General features: G+C 50.1%; 7 non-coding genes across 7 annotated transcripts; all 7 read right to left on the bottom strand.

Moving 5' to 3' along the window:
* Nucleotides 1-1,954: 1,954 nt before the first annotated feature.
* Nucleotides 1,955-2,026, bottom strand: TRNAG-UCC (transfer RNA glycine (anticodon UCC)). The gene has a single exon. It is a non-coding gene; the product is annotated as a tRNA-Gly (tRNA).
* A 3,701-nt stretch (nucleotides 2,027-5,727) lies between these two features.
* Nucleotides 5,728-5,799, bottom strand: TRNAG-UCC (transfer RNA glycine (anticodon UCC)). Its single transcript has one exon. It is a non-coding gene; the product is annotated as a tRNA-Gly (tRNA).
* Nucleotides 5,800-6,984: 1,185 nt separating this feature from the next.
* TRNAG-UCC (transfer RNA glycine (anticodon UCC)) lies at nucleotides 6,985-7,056 on the bottom strand. Its single transcript has one exon. It is a non-coding gene; the product is annotated as a tRNA-Gly (tRNA).
* A 2,441-nt stretch (nucleotides 7,057-9,497) lies between these two features.
* On the bottom strand, nucleotides 9,498-9,569 carry TRNAG-UCC (transfer RNA glycine (anticodon UCC)). Its single transcript has one exon. It is a non-coding gene; the product is annotated as a tRNA-Gly (tRNA).
* Nucleotides 9,570-12,013: 2,444 nt separating this feature from the next.
* On the bottom strand, nucleotides 12,014-12,085 carry TRNAG-UCC (transfer RNA glycine (anticodon UCC)). Its single transcript has one exon. It is a non-coding gene; the product is annotated as a tRNA-Gly (tRNA).
* Nucleotides 12,086-13,270: 1,185 nt separating this feature from the next.
* TRNAG-UCC (transfer RNA glycine (anticodon UCC)) lies at nucleotides 13,271-13,342 on the bottom strand. Its single transcript has one exon. It is a non-coding gene; the product is annotated as a tRNA-Gly (tRNA).
* A 2,441-nt stretch (nucleotides 13,343-15,783) lies between these two features.
* TRNAG-UCC (transfer RNA glycine (anticodon UCC)) lies at nucleotides 15,784-15,855 on the bottom strand. The gene has a single exon. It is a non-coding gene; the product is annotated as a tRNA-Gly (tRNA).
* Nucleotides 15,856-17,564: the final 1,709 nt, after the last annotated feature.

The following is a 17,564-nucleotide window of genomic DNA, read 5'->3' as shown; positions in this document are numbered from 1 at the left end:
CCTTACAAAGCCAAACAACCTGCAACCACGCACTCCCATCCCATGGCCTTTTGCAGACAGGCCTCATTTCTCTAGCTCACACCCTAACTGCCAACACCCCTTCCCCTTCTCTCTCTGTCTCTCTCTCTCTGTCTCTCTCTCTCATTCTCTCTCTCTCGCAAATAGATACTTTACTTCCCAGGTGCAACAAAACAAGCCTTCTCGAGCTGGCAGATATGGGAAGGAAGGAAGGAAGGGCCAGTTTGGAAACTCAACTCAATTACCATAAATCCCCTGCTAAGGGTTATGGGAGGGAGGAATGAAGGAACTTTGCTTCAGGGAAAGGGCTGCTGCTGCTTCAGCATGTGAGGAGCGCAGCCACACGTTTCACCTTCTTCAGTATGTTGGTTTACAGGATGAGAGAGATCCTGAAACCTCACTCTAATAGGCTGAGGTGCTGTGCTCGGTGGCCTGCTGGGACCAAGGCCCGTCAGGGCAAGGCGAATAGGCCTTTGTCAGGCCTTCGTCAGGGCTTTGTCGGGGAGGGGCCAGGAGCCCTGCTCGCTTCAATCCCCTCACCGATAGACAGTTGCAGAAACTAGGATGCAAGAACCTTTCCTGGATGGGGTTTTGATTTTCACGAAAAGTGTGTCAGCTTTGCTTTCAGCATGAGTCTGATTTCCAAAAAATGCATTTTGAACAATTTAAAGATTTGATCTGCGTTGGCCGGGAATCAAACCCGGGTCAACTGCTTGGAAGGCAGCTATGCTCACCACTATACCACCAACGCCTGCCTGTCTGGGCTATCTGATGGAGCGGCCCTTAGAAATAAGAATAAGTCATTGGCTGGGAATGAAAAAAGCTTGCGTTTGACGCAGAAGCAGTTCGCATCATGAGGTCTTGCCGGTCAGCCCAACATTTCCCCGGGACCCCTTAAAAAAGGAGCTTGGTTTTAAGTTTGGTTTGATTGAACAGTACATTTTGTTGGCTGGGCTGGGACCCTCTCCTATTTAGCGCAAGAGTGGAACGAGGCAGCAAGTTCAAGGAATGACATTGCATCCAGGCACTTACAGCTCTTTGTGCCCTAATGCCATGACACAAAAACATAATTTGAAAAAAGTTAGCAGAGGATGGTTTCGATCCATCGACCTCTGGGTTATGGGCCCAGCACGCTTCCGCTGCGCCACTCTGCTGGTTGGAGAACAAGAGCTTTTCTGGGCTTTTACAGCCTACAAACCGACAACCCTAGACCCAGTTTCGAATGAAGCGGGCAGTAGGCCTTACAAAGCCAAACAACCTGCAACCACGCACTCCCATCCCATGGCCTTTTGCAGACAGGCCTCATTTCTCTAGCTCACACCCTAACTGCCAACACCCCTTCCCCTTCTCTCTCTGTCTCTCTCTCTCTGTCTCTCTCTCTCATTCTCTCTCTCTCGCAAATAGATACTTTACTTCCCAGGTGCAACAAAACAAGCCTTCTCGAGCTGGCAGATATGGGAAGGAAGGAAGGAAGGGCCAGTTTGGAAACTCAACTCAATTACCATAAATCCCCTGCTAAGGGTTATGGGAGGGAGGAATGAAGGAACTTTGCTTCAGGGAAAGGGCTGCTGCTGCTTCAGCATGTGAGGAGCGCAGCCACACGTTTCACCTTCTTCAGTATGTTGGTTTACAGGATGAGAGAGATCCTGAAACCTCACTCTAATAGGCTGAGGTGCTGTGCTCGGTGGCCTGCTGGGACCAAGGCCCGTCAGGGCAAGGCGAATGGGCCTTTGTCAGGCCTTCGTCAGGGCTTTGTCGGGGAGGGGCCAGGAGCCCTGCTCGCTTCAATCCCCTCACCGATAGACAGTTGCAGAAACTAGGATGCAAGAACCTTTCCTGGATGGGGTTTTGATTTTCACGAAAAGTGTGTCAGCTTTGCTTTCAGCATGAGTCTGATTTCCAAAAAATGCATTTTGAACAATTTAAAGATTTGATCTGCGTTGGCCGGGAATCGAACCCGGGTCAACTGCTTGGAAGGCAGCTATGCTCACCACTACACCACCAACGCCTGCCTGTCTGGGCTATCTGATGGAGCGGCCCTTAGAAATAAGAATAAGTCATTGGCTGGGAATGAAAAAAGCTTGCGTTTGACGCAGAAGCAGTTCGCATCATGAGGTCTTGCCGGTCAGCCCAACATTTCCCCGGGACCCCTTAAAAAAGGAGCTTGGTTTTAAGTTTGGTTTGATTGAACAGTGCATTTTGTTGGCTGGGCTGGGACCCTCTCCTATTTAGCGCAAGAGTGGAACGAGGCAGCAAGTTCAAGGAATGACATTGCATCCAGGCACTTACAGCTCTTTGTGCCCTAATGCCATGACACAAAAACATAATTTGAAAAAAGTTAGCAGAGGATGGTTTCGATCCATCGACCTCTGGGTTATGGGCCCAGCACGCTTCCGCAGCGCCACTCTGCTGGTTGGAGAACAAGAGCTTTTCTGGGCTTTTACAGCCTACAAACCGACAACCCTAGACCCAGTTTCGAGTGAAGCGGGCAGTAGGCCTTACAAAGCCAAACAACCTGCAACCACGCACTCCCATCCCATGGCCTTTTGCAGACAGGCCTCATTTCTCTAGCTCACACCCTAACTGCCAACACCCCTTCCCCTTCTCTCTCTGTCTCTCTCTCTCTGTCTCTCTCTCTCATTCTCTCTCTCTCGCAAATAGATACTTTACTTCCCAGGTGCAACAAAACAAGCCTTCTCGAGCTGGCAGATATGGGAAGGAAGGAAGGAAGGGCCAGTTTGGAAACTCAACTCAATTACCATAAATCCCCTGCTAAGGGTTATGGGAGGGAGGAATGAAGGAACTTTGCTTCAGGGAAAGGGCAGCTGCTGCTTCAGCATGTGAGGAGCGCAGCCACACGTTTCACCTTCTTCAGTATGTTGGTTTACAGGATGAGAGAGATCCTGAAACCTCACTCTAATAGGCTGAGGTGCTGTGCTCGGTGGCCTGCTGGGACCAAGGCCCGTCAGGGCAAGGCGAATAGGCCTTTGTCAGGCCTTCGTCAGGGCTTTGTCGGGGAGGGGCCAGGAGCCCTGCTCGCTTCAATCCCCTCACCGATAGACAGTTGCAGAAACTAGGATGCAAGAACCTTTCCTGGATGGGGTTTTGATTTTCACGAAAAATGTGTCAGCTTTGCTTTCAGCATGAGTCTGATTTCCAAAAAATGCATTTTGAACAATTTAAAGATTTGATCTGCGTTGGCCGGGAATCGAACCCGGGTCAATTGCTTGGAAGGCAGCTATGCTCACCACTATACCACCAACGCCTGCCTGTCTGGGCTATCTGATGGAGCGGCCCTTAGAAATAAGAATAAGTCATTGGCTGGGAATGAAAAAAGCTTGCGTTTGACGCAGAAGCAGTTTGCATCATGAGGTCTTGCCGGTCAGCCCAACATTTCCCCGGGACCCCTTAAAAAAGGAGCTTGGTTTTAAGTTTGGTTTGATTGAACAGTGCATTTTGTTGGCTGGGCTGGGACCCTCTCCTATTTAGCGCAAGAGTGGAACGAGGCAGCAAGTTCAAGGAATGACATTGCATCCAGGCACTTACAGCTCTTTGTGCCCTAATGCCATGACACAAAAACATAATTTGAAAAAAGTTAGCAGAGGATGGTTTCGATCCATCGACCTCTGGGTTATGGGCCCAGCACGCTTCCGCTGCGCCACTCTGCTGGTTGGAGAACAAGAGCTTTTCTGGGCTTTTACAGCCTACAAACCGACAACCCTAGACCCAGTTTCGAGTGAAGCAGGCAGTAGGCCTTACAAAGCCAAACAACCTGCAACCACGCACTCCCATCCCATGGCCTTTTGCAGACAGGCCTCATTTCTCTAGCTCACACCCTAACTGCCAACACCCCTTCCCCTTCTCTCTCTGTCTCTCTCTCTCTGTCTCTCTCTCTCATTCTCTCTCTCTCGCAAATAGATACTTTACTTCCCAGGGGCAACAAAACAAGCCTTCTCGAGCTGGCAGATATGGGAAGGAAGGAAGGAAGGGCCAGTTTGGAAACTCAACTCAATTACCATAAATCCCCTGCTAAGGGTTATGGGAGGGAGGAATGAAGGAACTTTGCTTCAGGGAAAGGGCTGCTGCTGCTTCAGCATGTGAGGAGCGCAGCCACACGTTTCACCTTCTTCAGTATGTTGGTTTACAGGATGAGAGAGATCCTGAAACCTCACTCTAATAGGCTGAGGTGCTGTGCTCGGTGGCCTGCTGGGACCAAGGCCCGTCAGGGCAAGGCGAATAGGCCTTTGTCAGGCCTTCGTCAGGGCTTTGTCGGGGAGGGGCCAGGAGCCCTGCTCGCTTCAATCCCCTCACCGATAGACAGTTGCAGAAACTAGGATGCAAGAACCTTTCCTGGATGGGGTTTTGATTTTCACGAAAAGTGTGTCAGCTTTGCTTTCAGCATGAGTCTGATTTCCAAAAAATGCATTTTGAACAATTTAAAGATTTGATCTGCGTTGGCCGTGAATCGAACCCGGGTCAACTGCTTGGAAGGCAGCTATGCTCACCACTATACCACCAACGCCTGCCTGTCTGGGCTATCTGATGGAGCGGCCCTTAGAAATAAGAATAAGTCATTGGCTGGGAATGAAAAAAGCTTGCGTTTGACGCAGAAGCAGTTCGCATCATGAGGTCTTGCCGGTCAGCCCAACATTTCCCCGGGACCCCTTAAAAAAGGAGCTTGGTTTTAAGTTTGGTTTGATTGAACAGTACATTTTGTTGGCTGGGCTGGGACCCTCTCCTATTTAGCGCAAGAGTGGAACGAGGCAGCAAGTTCAAGGAATGACATTGCATCCAGGCACTTACAGCTCTTTGTGCCCTAATGCCATGACACAAAAACATAATTTGAAAAAAGTTAGCAGAGGATGGTTTCGATCCATCGACCTCTGGGTTATGGGCCCAGCACGCTTCCGCTGCGCCACTCTGCTGGTTGGAGAACAAGAGCTTTTCTGGGCTTTTACAGCCTACAAACCGACAACCCTAGACCCAGTTTCGAGTGAAGCGGGCAGTAGGCCTTACAAAGCCAAACAACCTGCAACCACGCACTCCCATCCCATGGCCTTTTGCAGACAGGCCTCATTTCTCTAGCTCACACCCTAACTGCCAACACCCCTTCCCCTTCTCTCTCTGTCTCTCTCTCTCTCTGTCTCTCTCTCTCATTCTCTCTCTCTCGCAAATAGATACTTTACTTCCCAGGGGCAACAAAACAAGCCTTCTCGAGCTGGCAGATATGGGAAGGAAGGAAGGAAGGGCCAGTTTGGAAACTCAACTCAATTACCATAAATCCCCTGCTAAGGGTTATGGGAGGGAGGAATGAAGGAACTTTGCTTCAGGGAAAGGGCTGCTGCTGCTTCAGCATGTGAGGAGCGCAGCCACACGTTTCACCTTCTTCAGTATGTTGGTTTACAGGATGAGAGAGATCCTGAAACCTCACTCTAATAGGCTGAGGTGCTGTGCTCGGTGGCCTGCTGGGACCAAGGCCCGTCAGGGCAAGGCGAATAGGCCTTTGTCAGGCCTTCGTCAGGGCTTTGTCGGGGAGGTGCCAGGAGCCCTGCTCGCTTCAATCCCCTCACCGATAGACAGTTGCAGAAACTAGGATGCAAGAACCTTTCCTGGATGGGGTTTTGATTTTCACGAAAAGTGTGTCAGCTTTGCTTTCAGCATGAGTCTGATTTCCAAAAAATGCATTTTGAACAATTTAAAGATTTGATCTGCGTTGGCCGGGAATCGAACCCGGGTCAACTGCTTGGAAGGCAGCTATGCTCACCACTATACCACCAACGCCTGCCTGTCTGGGCTATCTGATGGAGCGGCCCTTAGAAATAAGAATAAGTCATTGGCTGGGAATGAAAAAAGCTTGCGTTTGACGCAGAAGCAGTTCGCATCATGAGGTCTTGCCGGTCAGCCCAACATTTCCCCGGGACCCCTTAAAAAAGGAGCTTGGTTTTAAGTTTGGTTTGATTGAACAGTACATTTTGTTGGCTGGGCTGGGACCCTCTCCTATTTAGCGCAAGAGTGGAACGAGGCAGCAAGTTCAAGGAATGACATTGCATCCAGGCACTTACAGCTCTTTGTGCCCTAATGCCATGACACAAAAACATAATTTGAAAAAAGTTAGCAGAGGATGGTTTCGATCCATCGACCTCTGGGTTATGGGCCCAGCACGCTTCCGCTGCGCCACTCTGCTGGTTGGAGAACAAGAGCTTTTCTGGGCTTTTACAGCCTACAAACCGACAACCCTAGACCCAGTTTCGAGTGAAGCGGGCAGTAGGCCTTACAAAGCCAAACAACCTGCAACCACGCACTCCCATCCCATGGCCTTTTGCAGACAGGCCTCATTTCTCTAGCTCACACCCTAACTGCCAACACCCCTTCCCCTTCTCTCTCTGTCTCTCTCTCTCTGTCTCTCTCTCTCATTCTCTCTCTCTCGCAAATAGATACTTTACTTCCCAGGGGCAACAAAACAAGCCTTCTCGAGCTGGCAGATATGGGAAGGAAGGAAGGAAGGGCCAGTTTGGAAACTCAACTCAATTACCATAAATCCCCTGCTAAGGGTTATGGGAGGGAGGAATGAAGGAACTTTGCTTCAGGGAAAGGGCTGCTGCTGCTTCAGCATGTGAGGAGCGCAGCCACACGTTTCACCTTCTTCAGTATGTTGGTTTACAGGATGAGAGAGATCCTGAAACCTCACTCTAATAGGCTGAGGTGCTGTGCTCGGTGGCCTGCTGGGACCAAGGCCCGTCAGGGCAAGGCGAATAGGCCTTTGTCAGGCCTTCGTCAGGGCTTTGTCGGGGAGGGGCCAGGAGCCCTGCTCGCTTCAATCCCCTCACCGATAGACAGTTGCAGAAACTAGGATGCAAGAACCTTTCCTGGATGGGGTTTTGATTTTCACGAAAAGTGTGTCAGCTTTGCTTTCAGCATGAGTCTGATTTCCAAAAAATGCATTTTGAACAATTTAAAGATTTGATCTGCGTTGGCCGGGAATCGAACCCGGGTCAACTGCTTGGAAGGCAGCTATGCTCACCACTATACCACCAACGCCTGCCTGTCTGGGCTATCTGATGGAGCGGCCCTTAGAAATAAGAATAAGTCATTGGCTGGGAATGAAAAAAGCTTGCGTTTGACGCAGAAGCAGTTCGCATCATGAGGTCTTGCCGGTCAGCCCAACATTTCCCCGGGACCCCTTAAAAAAGGAGCTTGGTTTTAAGTTTGGTTTGATTGAACAGTACATTTTGTTGGCTGGGCTGGGACCCTCTCCTATTTAGCGCAAGAGTGGAACGAGGCAGCAAGTTCAAGGAATGACATTGCATCCAGGCACTTACAGCTCTTTGTGCCCTAATGCCATGACACAAAAACATAATTTGAAAAAAGTTAGCAGAGGATGGTTTCGATCCATCGACCTCTGGGTTATGGGCCCAGCACGCTTCCGCTGCGCCACTCTGCTGGTTGGAGAACAAGAGCTTTTCTGGGCTTTTACAGCCTACAAACCGACAACCCTAGACCCAGTTTCGAGTGAAGCGGGCAGTAGGCCTTACAAAGCCAAACAACCTGCAACCACGCACTCCCATCCCATGGCCTTTTGCAGACAGGCCTCATTTCTCTAGCTCACACCCTAACTGCCAACACCCCTTCCCCTTCTCTCTCTGTCTCTCTCTCTCTGTCTCTCTCTCTCATTCTCTCTCTCTCGCAAATAGATACTTTACTTCCCAGGTGCAACAAAACAAGCCTTCTCGAGCTGGCAGATATGGGAAGGAAGGAAGGAAGGGCCAGTTTGGAAACTCAACTCAATTACCATAAATCCCCTGCTAAGGGTTATGGGAGGGAGGAATGAAGGAACTTTGCTTCAGGGAAAGGGCTGCTGCTGCTTCAGCATGTGAGGAGCGCAGCCACACGTTTCACCTTCTTCAGTATGTTGGTTTACAGGATGAGAGAGATCCTGAAACCTCACTCTAATAGGCTGAGGTGCTGTGCTCGGTGGCCTGCTGGGACCAAGGCCCGTCAGGGCAAGGCGAATAGGCCTTTGTCAGGCCTTCGTCAGGGCTTTGTCGGGGAGGGGCCAGGAGCCCTGCTCGCTTCAATCCCCTCACCGATAGACAGTTGCAGAAACTAGGATGCAAGAACCTTTCCTGGATGGGGTTTTGATTTTCACGAAAAGTGTGTCAGCTTTGCTTTCAGCATGAGTCTGATTTCCAAAAAATGCATTTTGAACAATTTAAAGATTTGATCTGCGTTGGCCGGGAATGGAACCCGGGTCAACTGCTTGGAAGGCAGCTATGCTCACCACTATACCACCAACGCCTGCCTGTCTGGGCTATCTGATGGAGCGGCCCTTAGAAATAAGAATAAGTCATTGGCTGGGAATGAAAAAAGCTTGCGTTTGACGCAGAAGCAGTTCGCATCATGAGGTCTTGCCGGTCAGCCCAACATTTCCCCGGGACCCCTTAAAAAAGGAGCTTGGTTTTAAGTTTGGTTTGATTGAACAGTACATTTTGTTGGCTGGGCTGGGACCCTCTCCTATTTAGCGCAAGAGTGGAACGAGGCAGCAAGTTCAAGGAATGACATTGCATCCAGGCACTTACAGCTCTTTGTGCCCTAATGCCATGACACAAAAACATAATTTGAAAAAAGTTAGCAGAGGATGGTTTCGATCCATCGACCTCTGGGTTATGGCCCAGCACGCTTCCGCTGCGCCACTCTGCTGGTTGGAGAACAAGAGCTTTTCTGGGCTTTTACAGCCTACAAACCGACAACCCTAGACCCAGTTTCGAGTGAAGCGGGCAGTAGGCCTTACAAAGCCAAACAACCTGCAACCACGCACTCCCATCCCATGGCCTTTTGCAGACAGGCCTCATTTCTCTAGCTCACACCCTAACTGCCAACACCCCTTCCCCTTCTCTCTCTGTCTCTCTCTCTCTGTCTCTCTCTCTCATTCTCTCTCTCTCGCAAATAGATACTTTACTTCCCAGGTGCAACAAAACAAGCCTTCTCGAGCTGGCAGATATGGGAAGGAAGGAAGGAAGGGCCAGTTTGGAAACTCAACTCAATTACCATAAATCCCCTGCTAAGGGTTATGGGAGGGAGGAATGAAGGAACTTTGCTTCAGGGAAAGGGCAGCTGCTGCTTCAGCATGTGAGGAGCGCAGCCACACGTTTCACCTTCTTCAGTATGTTGGTTTACAGGATGAGAGAGATCCTGAAACCTCACTCTAATAGGCTGAGGTGCTGTGCTCGGTGGCCTGCTGGGACCAAGGCCCGTCAGGGCAAGGCGAATAGGCCTTTGTCAGGCCTTCGTCAGGGCTTTGTCGGGGAGGGGCCAGGAGCCCTGCTCGCTTCAATCCCCTCACCGATAGACAGTTGCAGAAACTAGGATGCAAGAAACTTTCCTGGATGGGGTTTTGATTTTCACGAAAAATGTGTCAGCTTTGCTTTCAGCATGAGTCTGATTTCCAAAAAATGCATTTTGAACAATTTAAAGATTTGATCTGCGTTGGCCGGGAATCGAACCCGGGTCAACTGCTTGGAAGGCAGCTATGCTCACCACTATACCACCAACGCCTGCCTGTCTGGGCTATCTGATGGAGCGGCCCTTAGAAATAAGAATAAGTCATTGGCTGGGAATGAAAAAAGCTTGCGTTTGACGCAGAAGCAGTTTGCATCATGAGGTCTTGCCGGTCAGCCCAACATTTCCCCGGGACCCCTTAAAAAAGGAGCTTGGTTTTAAGTTTGGTTTGATTGAACAGTGCATTTTGTTGGCTGGGCTGGGACCCTCTCCTATTTAGCGCAAGAGTGGAACGAGGCAGCAAGTTCAAGGAATGACATTGCATCCAGGCACTTACAGCTCTTTGTGCCCTAATGCCATGACACAAAAACATAATTTGAAAAAAGTTAGCAGAGGATGGTTTCGATCCATCGACCTCTGGGTTATGGGCCCAGCACGCTTCCGCTGCGCCACTCTGCTGGTTGGAGAACAAGAGCTTTTCTGGGCTTTTACAGCCTACAAACCGACAACCCTAGACCCAGTTTCGAGTGAAGCAGGCAGTAGGCCTTACAAAGCCAAACAACCTGCAACCACGCACTCCCATCCCATGGCCTTTTGCAGACAGGCCTCATTTCTCTAGCTCACACCCTAACTGCCAACACCCCTTCCCCTTCTCTCTCTGTCTCTCTCTCTCTGTCTCTCTCTCTCATTCTCTCTCTCTCGCAAATAGATACTTTACTTCCCAGGGGCAACAAAACAAGCCTTCTCGAGCTGGCAGATATGGGAAGGAAGGAAGGAAGGGCCAGTTTGGAAACTCAACTCAATTACCATAAATCCCCTGCTAAGGGTTATGGGAGGGAGGAATGAAGGAACTTTGCTTCAGGGAAAGGGCTGCTGCTGCTTCAGCATGTGAGGAGCGCAGCCACACGTTTCACCTTCTTCAGTATGTTGGTTTACAGGATGAGAGAGATCCTGAAACCTCACTCTAATAGGCTGAGGTGCTGTGCTCGGTGGCCTGCTGGGACCAAGGCCCGTCAGGGCAAGGCGAATAGGCCTTTGTCAGGCCTTCGTCAGGGCTTTGTCGGGGAGGGGCCAGGAGCCCTGCTCGCTTCAATCCCCTCACCGATAGACAGTTGCAGAAACTAGGATGCAAGAACCTTTCCTGGATGGGGTTTTGATTTTCACGAAAAGTGTGTCAGCTTTGCTTTCAGCATGAGTCTGATTTCCAAAAAATGCATTTTGAACAATTTAAAGATTTGATCTGCGTTGGCCGTGAATCGAACCCGGGTCAACTGCTTGGAAGGCAGCTATGCTCACCACTATACCACCAACGCCTGCCTGTCTGGGCTATCTGATGGAGCGGCCCTTAGAAATAAGAATAAGTCATTGGCTGGGAATGAAAAAAGCTTGCGTTTGACGCAGAAGCAGTTCGCATCATGAGGTCTTGCCGGTCAGCCCAACATTTCCCCGGGACCCCTTAAAAAAGGAGCTTGGTTTTAAGTTTGGTTTGATTGAACAGTACATTTTGTTGGCTGGGCTGGGACCCTCTCCTATTTAGCGCAAGAGTGGAACGAGGCAGCAAGTTCAAGGAATGACATTGCATCCAGGCACTTACAGCTCTTTGTGCCCTAATGCCATGACACAAAAACATAATTTGAAAAAAGTTAGCAGAGGATGGTTTCGATCCATCGACCTCTGGGTTATGGGCCCAGCACGCTTCCGCTGCGCCACTCTGCTGGTTGGAGAACAAGAGCTTTTCTGGGCTTTTACAGCCTACAAACCGACAACCCTAGACCCAGTTTCGAGTGAAGCGGGCAGTAGGCCTTACAAAGCCAAACAACCTGCAACCACGCACTCCCATCCCATGGCCTTTTGCAGACAGGCCTCATTTCTCTAGCTCACACCCTAACTGCCAACACCCCTTCCCCTTCTCTCTCTGTCTCTCTCTCTCTCTGTCTCTCTCTCTCATTCTCTCTCTCTCGCAAATAGATACTTTACTTCCCAGGGGCAACAAAACAAGCCTTCTCGAGCTGGCAGATATGGGAAGGAAGGAAGGAAGGGCCAGTTTGGAAACTCAACTCAATTACCATAAATCCCCTGCTAAGGGTTATGGGAGGGAGGAATGAAGGAACTTTGCTTCAGGGAAAGGGCTGCTGCTGCTTCAGCATGTGAGGAGCGCAGCCACACGTTTCACCTTCTTCAGTATGTTGGTTTACAGGATGAGAGAGATCCTGAAACCTCACTCTAATAGGCTGAGGTGCTGTGCTCGGTGGCCTGCTGGGACCAAGGCCCGTCAGGGCAAGGCGAATAGGCCTTTGTCAGGCCTTCGTCAGGGCTTTGTCGGGGAGGTGCCAGGAGCCCTGCTCGCTTCAATCCCCTCACCGATAGACAGTTGCAGAAACTAGGATGCAAGAACCTTTCCTGGATGGGGTTTTGATTTTCACGAAAAGTGTGTCAGCTTTGCTTTCAGCATGAGTCTGATTTCCAAAAAATGCATTTTGAACAATTTAAAGATTTGATCTGCGTTGGCCGGGAATCGAACCCGGGTCAACTGCTTGGAAGGCAGCTATGCTCACCACTATACCACCAACGCCTGCCTGTCTGGGCTATCTGATGGAGCGGCCCTTAGAAATAAGAATAAGTCATTGGCTGGGAATGAAAAAAGCTTGCGTTTGACGCAGAAGCAGTTCGCATCATGAGGTCTTGCCGGTCAGCCCAACATTTCCCCGGGACCCCTTAAAAAAGGAGCTTGGTTTTAAGTTTGGTTTGATTGAACAGTACATTTTGTTGGCTGGGCTGGGACCCTCTCCTATTTAGCGCAAGAGTGGAACGAGGCAGCAAGTTCAAGGAATGACATTGCATCCAGGCACTTACAGCTCTTTGTGCCCTAATGCCATGACACAAAAACATAATTTGAAAAAAGTTAGCAGAGGATGGTTTCGATCCATCGACCTCTGGGTTATGGGCCCAGCACGCTTCCGCTGCGCCACTCTGCTGGTTGGAGAACAAGAGCTTTTCTGGGCTTTTACAGCCTACAAACCGACAACCCTAGACCCAGTTTCGAGTGAAGCGGGCAGTAGGCCTTACAAAGCCAAACAACCTGCAACCACGCACTCCCATCCCATGGCCTTTTGCAGACAGGCCTCATTTCTCTAGCTCACACCCTAACTGCCAACACCCCTTCCCCTTCTCTCTCTGTCTCTCTCTCTCTGTCTCTCTCTCTCATTCTCTCTCTCTCGCAAATAGATACTTTACTTCCCAGGGGCAACAAAACAAGCCTTCTCGAGCTGGCAGATATGGGAAGGAAGGAAGGAAGGGCCAGTTTGGAAACTCAACTCAATTACCATAAATCCCCTGCTAAGGGTTATGGGAGGGAGGAATGAAGGAACTTTGCTTCAGGGAAAGGGCTGCTGCTGCTTCAGCATGTGAGGAGCGCAGCCACACGTTTCACCTTCTTCAGTATGTTGGTTTACAGGATGAGAGAGATCCTGAAACCTCACTCTAATAGGCTGAGGTGCTGTGCTCGGTGGCCTGCTGGGACCAAGGCCCGTCAGGGCAAGGCGAATAGGCCTTTGTCAGGCCTTCGTCAGGGCTTTGTCGGGGAGGGGCCAGGAGCCCTGCTCGCTTCAATCCCCTCACCGATAGACAGTTGCAGAAACTAGGATGCAAGAACCTTTCCTGGATGGGGTTTTGATTTTCACGAAAAGTGTGTCAGCTTTGCTTTCAGCATGAGTCTGATTTCCAAAAAATGCATTTTGAACAATTTAAAGATTTGATCTGCGTTGGCCGGGAATCGAACCCGGGTCAACTGCTTGGAAGGCAGCTATGCTCACCACTATACCACCAACGCCTGCCTGTCTGGGCTATCTGATGGAGCGGCCCTTAGAAATAAGAATAAGTCATTGGCTGGGAATGAAAAAAGCTTGCGTTTGACGCAGAAGCAGTTCGCATCATGAGGTCTTGCCGGTCAGCCCAACATTTCCCCGGGACCCCTTAAAAAAGGAGCTTGGTTTTAAGTTTGGTTTGATTGAACAGTACATTTTGTTGGCTGGGCTGGGACCCTCTCCTATTTAGCGCAAGAGTGGAACGAGGCAGCAAGTTCAAGGAATGACATTGCATCCAGGCACTTACAGCTCTTTGTGCCCTAATGCCATGACACAAAAACATAATTTGAAAAAAGTTAGCAGAGGATGGTTTCGATCCATCGACCTCTGGGTTATGGGCCCAGCACGCTTCCGCTGCGCCACTCTGCTGGTTGGAGAACAAGAGCTTTTCTGGGCTTTTACAGCCTACAAACCGACAACCCTAGACCCAGTTTCGAGTGAAGCGGGCAGTAGGCCTTACAAAGCCAAACAACCTGCAACCACGCACTCCCATCCCATGGCCTTTTGCAGACAGGCCTCATTTCTCTAGCTCACACCCTAACTGCCAACACCCCTTCCCCTTCTCTCTCTGTCTCTCTCTCTCTGTCTCTCTCTCTCATTCTCTCTCTCTCGCAAATAGATACTTTACTTCCCAGGTGCAACAAAACAAGCCTTCTCGAGCTGGCAGATATGGGAAGGAAGGAAGGAAGGGCCAGTTTGGAAACTCAACTCAATTACCATAAATCCCCTGCTAAGGGTTATGGGAGGGAGGAATGAAGGAACTTTGCTTCAGGGAAAGGGCTGCTGCTGCTTCAGCATGTGAGGAGCGCAGCCACACGTTTCACCTTCTTCAGTATGTTGGTTTACAGGATGAGAGAGATCCTGAAACCTCACTCTAATAGGCTGAGGTGCTGTGCTCGGTGGCCTGCTGGGACCAAGGCCCGTCAGGGCAAGGCGAATAGGCCTTTGTCAGGCCTTCGTCAGGGCTTTGTCGGGGAGGGGCCAGGAGCCCTGCTCGCTTCAATCCCCTCACCGATAGACAGTTGCAGAAACTAGGATGCAAGAACCTTTCCTGGATGGGGTTTTGATTTTCACGAAAAGTGTGTCAGCTTTGCTTTCAGCATGAGTCTGATTTCCAAAAAATGCATTTTGAACAATTTAAAGATTTGATCTGCGTTGGCCGGGAATGGAACCCGGGTCAACTGCTTGGAAGGCAGCTATGCTCACCACTATACCACCAACGCCTGCCTGTCTGGGCTATCTGATGGAGCGGCCCTTAGAAATAAGAATAAGTCATTGGCTGGGAATGAAAAAAGCTTGCGTTTGACGCAGAAGCAGTTCGCATCATGAGGTCTTGCCGGTCAGCCCAACATTTCCCCGGGACCCCTTAAAAAAGGAGCTTGGTTTTAAGTTTGGTTTGATTGAACAGTACATTTTGTTGGCTGGGCTGGGACCCTCTCCTATTTAGCGCAAGAGTGGAACGAGGCAGCAAGTTCAAGGAATGACATTGCATCCAGGCACTTACAGCTCTTTGTGCCCTAATGCCATGACACAAAAACATAATTTGAAAAAAGTTAGCAGAGGATGGTTTCGATCCATCGACCTCTGGGTTATGGCCCAGCACGCTTCCGCTGCGCCACTCTGCTGGTTGGAGAACAAGAGCTTTTCTGGGCTTTTACAGCCTACAAACCGACAACCCTAGACCCAGTTTCGAGTGAAGCGGGCAGTAGGCCTTACAAAGCCAAACAACCTGCAACCACGCACTCCCATCCCATGGCCTTTTGCAGACAGGCCTCATTTCTCTAGCTCACACCCTAACTGCCAACACCCCTTCCCCTTCTCTCTCTGTCTCTCTCTCTCTGTCTCTCTCTCTCATTCTCTCTCTCTCGCAAATAGATACTTTACTTCCCAGGTGCAACAAAACAAGCCTTCTCGAGCTGGCAGATATGGGAAGGAAGGAAGGAAGGGCCAGTTTGGAAACTCAACTCAATTACCATAAATCCCCTGCTAAGGGTTATGGGAGGGAGGAATGAAGGAACTTTGCTTCAGGGAAAGGGCTGCTGCTGCTTCAGCATGTGAGGAGCGCAGCCACACGTTTCACCTTCTTCAGTATGTTGGTTTACAGGATGAGAGAGATCCTGAAACCTCACTCTAATAGGCTGAGGTGCTGTGCTCGGTGGCCTGCTGGGACCAAGGCCCGTCAGGGCAAGGCGAATAGGCCTTTGTCAGGCCTTCGTCAGGGCTTTGTCGGGGAGGGGCCAGGAGCCCTGCTCGCTTCAATCCCCTCACCGATAGACAGTTGCAGAAACTAGGATGCAAGAACCTTTCCTGGATGGGGTTTTGATTTTCACGAAAAGTGTGTCAGCTTTGCTTTCAGCATGAGTCTGATTTCCAAAAAATGCATTTTGAACAATTTAAAGATTTGATCTGCGTTGGCCGGGAATCGAACCCGGGTCAACTGCTTGGAAGGCAGCTATGCTCACCACTATACCACCAACGCCTGCCTGTCTGGGCTATCTGATGGAGCGGCCCTTAGAAATAAGAATAAGTCATTGGCTGGGAATGAAAAAAGCTTGCGTTTGACGCAGAAGCAGTTCGCATCATGAGGTCTTGCCGGTCAGCCCAACATTTCCCCGGGACCCCTTAAAAAAGGAGCTTGGTTTTAAGTTTGGTTTGATTGAACAGTACATTTTGTTGGCTGGGCTGGGACCCTCTCCTATTTAGCGCAAGAGTGGAACGAGGCAGCAAGTTCAAGGAATGACATTGCATCCAGGCACTTACAGCTCTTTGTGCCCTAATGCCATGACACAAAAACATAATTTGAAAAAAGTTAGCAGAGGATGGTTTCGATCCATCGACCTCTGGGTTATGGGCCCAGCACGCTTCCGCTGCGCCACTCTGCTGGTTGGAGAACAAGAGCTTTTCTGGGCTTTTACAGCCTACAAACCGACAACCCTAGACCCAGTTTCGAGTGAAGCGGGCAGTAGGCCTTACAAAGCCAAACAACCTGCAACCACGCACTCCCATCCCATGGCCTTTTGCAGACAGGCCTCATTTCTCTAGCTCACACCCTAACTGCCAACACCCCTTCCCCTTCTCTCTCTGTCTCTCTCTCTCTGTCTCTCTCTCTCATTCTCTCTCTCTCGCAAATAGATACTTTACTTCCCAGGTGCAACAAAACAAGCCTTCTCGAGCTGGCAGATATGGGAAGGAAGGAAGGAAGGGCCAGTTTGGAAACTCAACTCAATTACCATAAATCCCCTGCTAAGGGTTATGGGAGGGAGGAATGAAGGAACTTTGCTTCAGGGAAAGGGCTGCTGCTGCTTCAGCATGTGAGGAGCGCAGCCACACGTTTCACCTTCTTCAGTATGTTGGTTTACAGGATGAGAGAGATCCTGAAACCTCACTCTAATAGGCTGAGGTGCTGTGCTCGGTGGCCTGCTGGGACCAAGGCCCGTCAGGGCAAGGCGAATAGGCCTTTGTCAGGCCTTCGTCAGGGCTTTGTCGGGGAGGGGCCAGGAGCCCTGCTCGCTTCAATCCCCTCACCGATAGACAGTTGCAGAGACTAGGATGCAAGAACCTTTCCTGGATGGGGTTTTGATTTTCACGAAAAGTGTGTCAGCTTTGCTTTCAGCATGAGTCTGATTTCCAAAAAATGCATTTTGAACAATTTAAAGATTTGATCTGCGTTGGCCGGGAATCAAAACCCGGGTCAACTGCTTGGAAGGCAGCTATGCTCACCACTATACCACCAACGCCTGCCTGTCTGGGCTATCTGATGGAGCGGCCCTTAGAAATAAGAATAAGTCATTGGCTGGGAATGAAAAAAGCTTGCGTTTGACGCAGAAGCAGTTCGCATCATGAGGTCTTGCCGGTCAGCCCAACATTTCCCCGGGACCCCTTAAAAAAGGAGCTTGGTTTTAAGTTTGGTTTGATTGAACAGTGCATTTTGTTGGCTGGGCTGGGACCCTCTCCTATTTAGCGCAAGAGTGGAACGAGGCAGCAAGTTCAAGGAATGACATTGCATCCAGGCACTTACAGCTCTTTGTGCCCTAATGCCATGACACAAAAACATAATTTGAAAAAAGTTAGCAGAGGATGGTTTCGATCCATCGACCTCTGGGTTATGGGCCCAGCACGCTTCCGCTGCGCCACTCTGCTGGTTGGAGAACAAAAGCTTTTCTGGGCTTTTACAGCCTACAAACCGAC

This window comes from Ambystoma mexicanum, chromosome 6q (assembly GCF_040938575.1).
Source record: "Ambystoma mexicanum isolate Mex_15411 chromosome 6q, UKY_AmexF1_1, whole genome shotgun sequence".
NCBI lineage: Eukaryota > Metazoa > Chordata > Amphibia > Caudata > Ambystomatidae > Ambystoma > Ambystoma mexicanum.
Note: the sequence above shows the minus strand (reverse complement) of the source record. Positions and strands in the feature narration are given on the sequence as shown.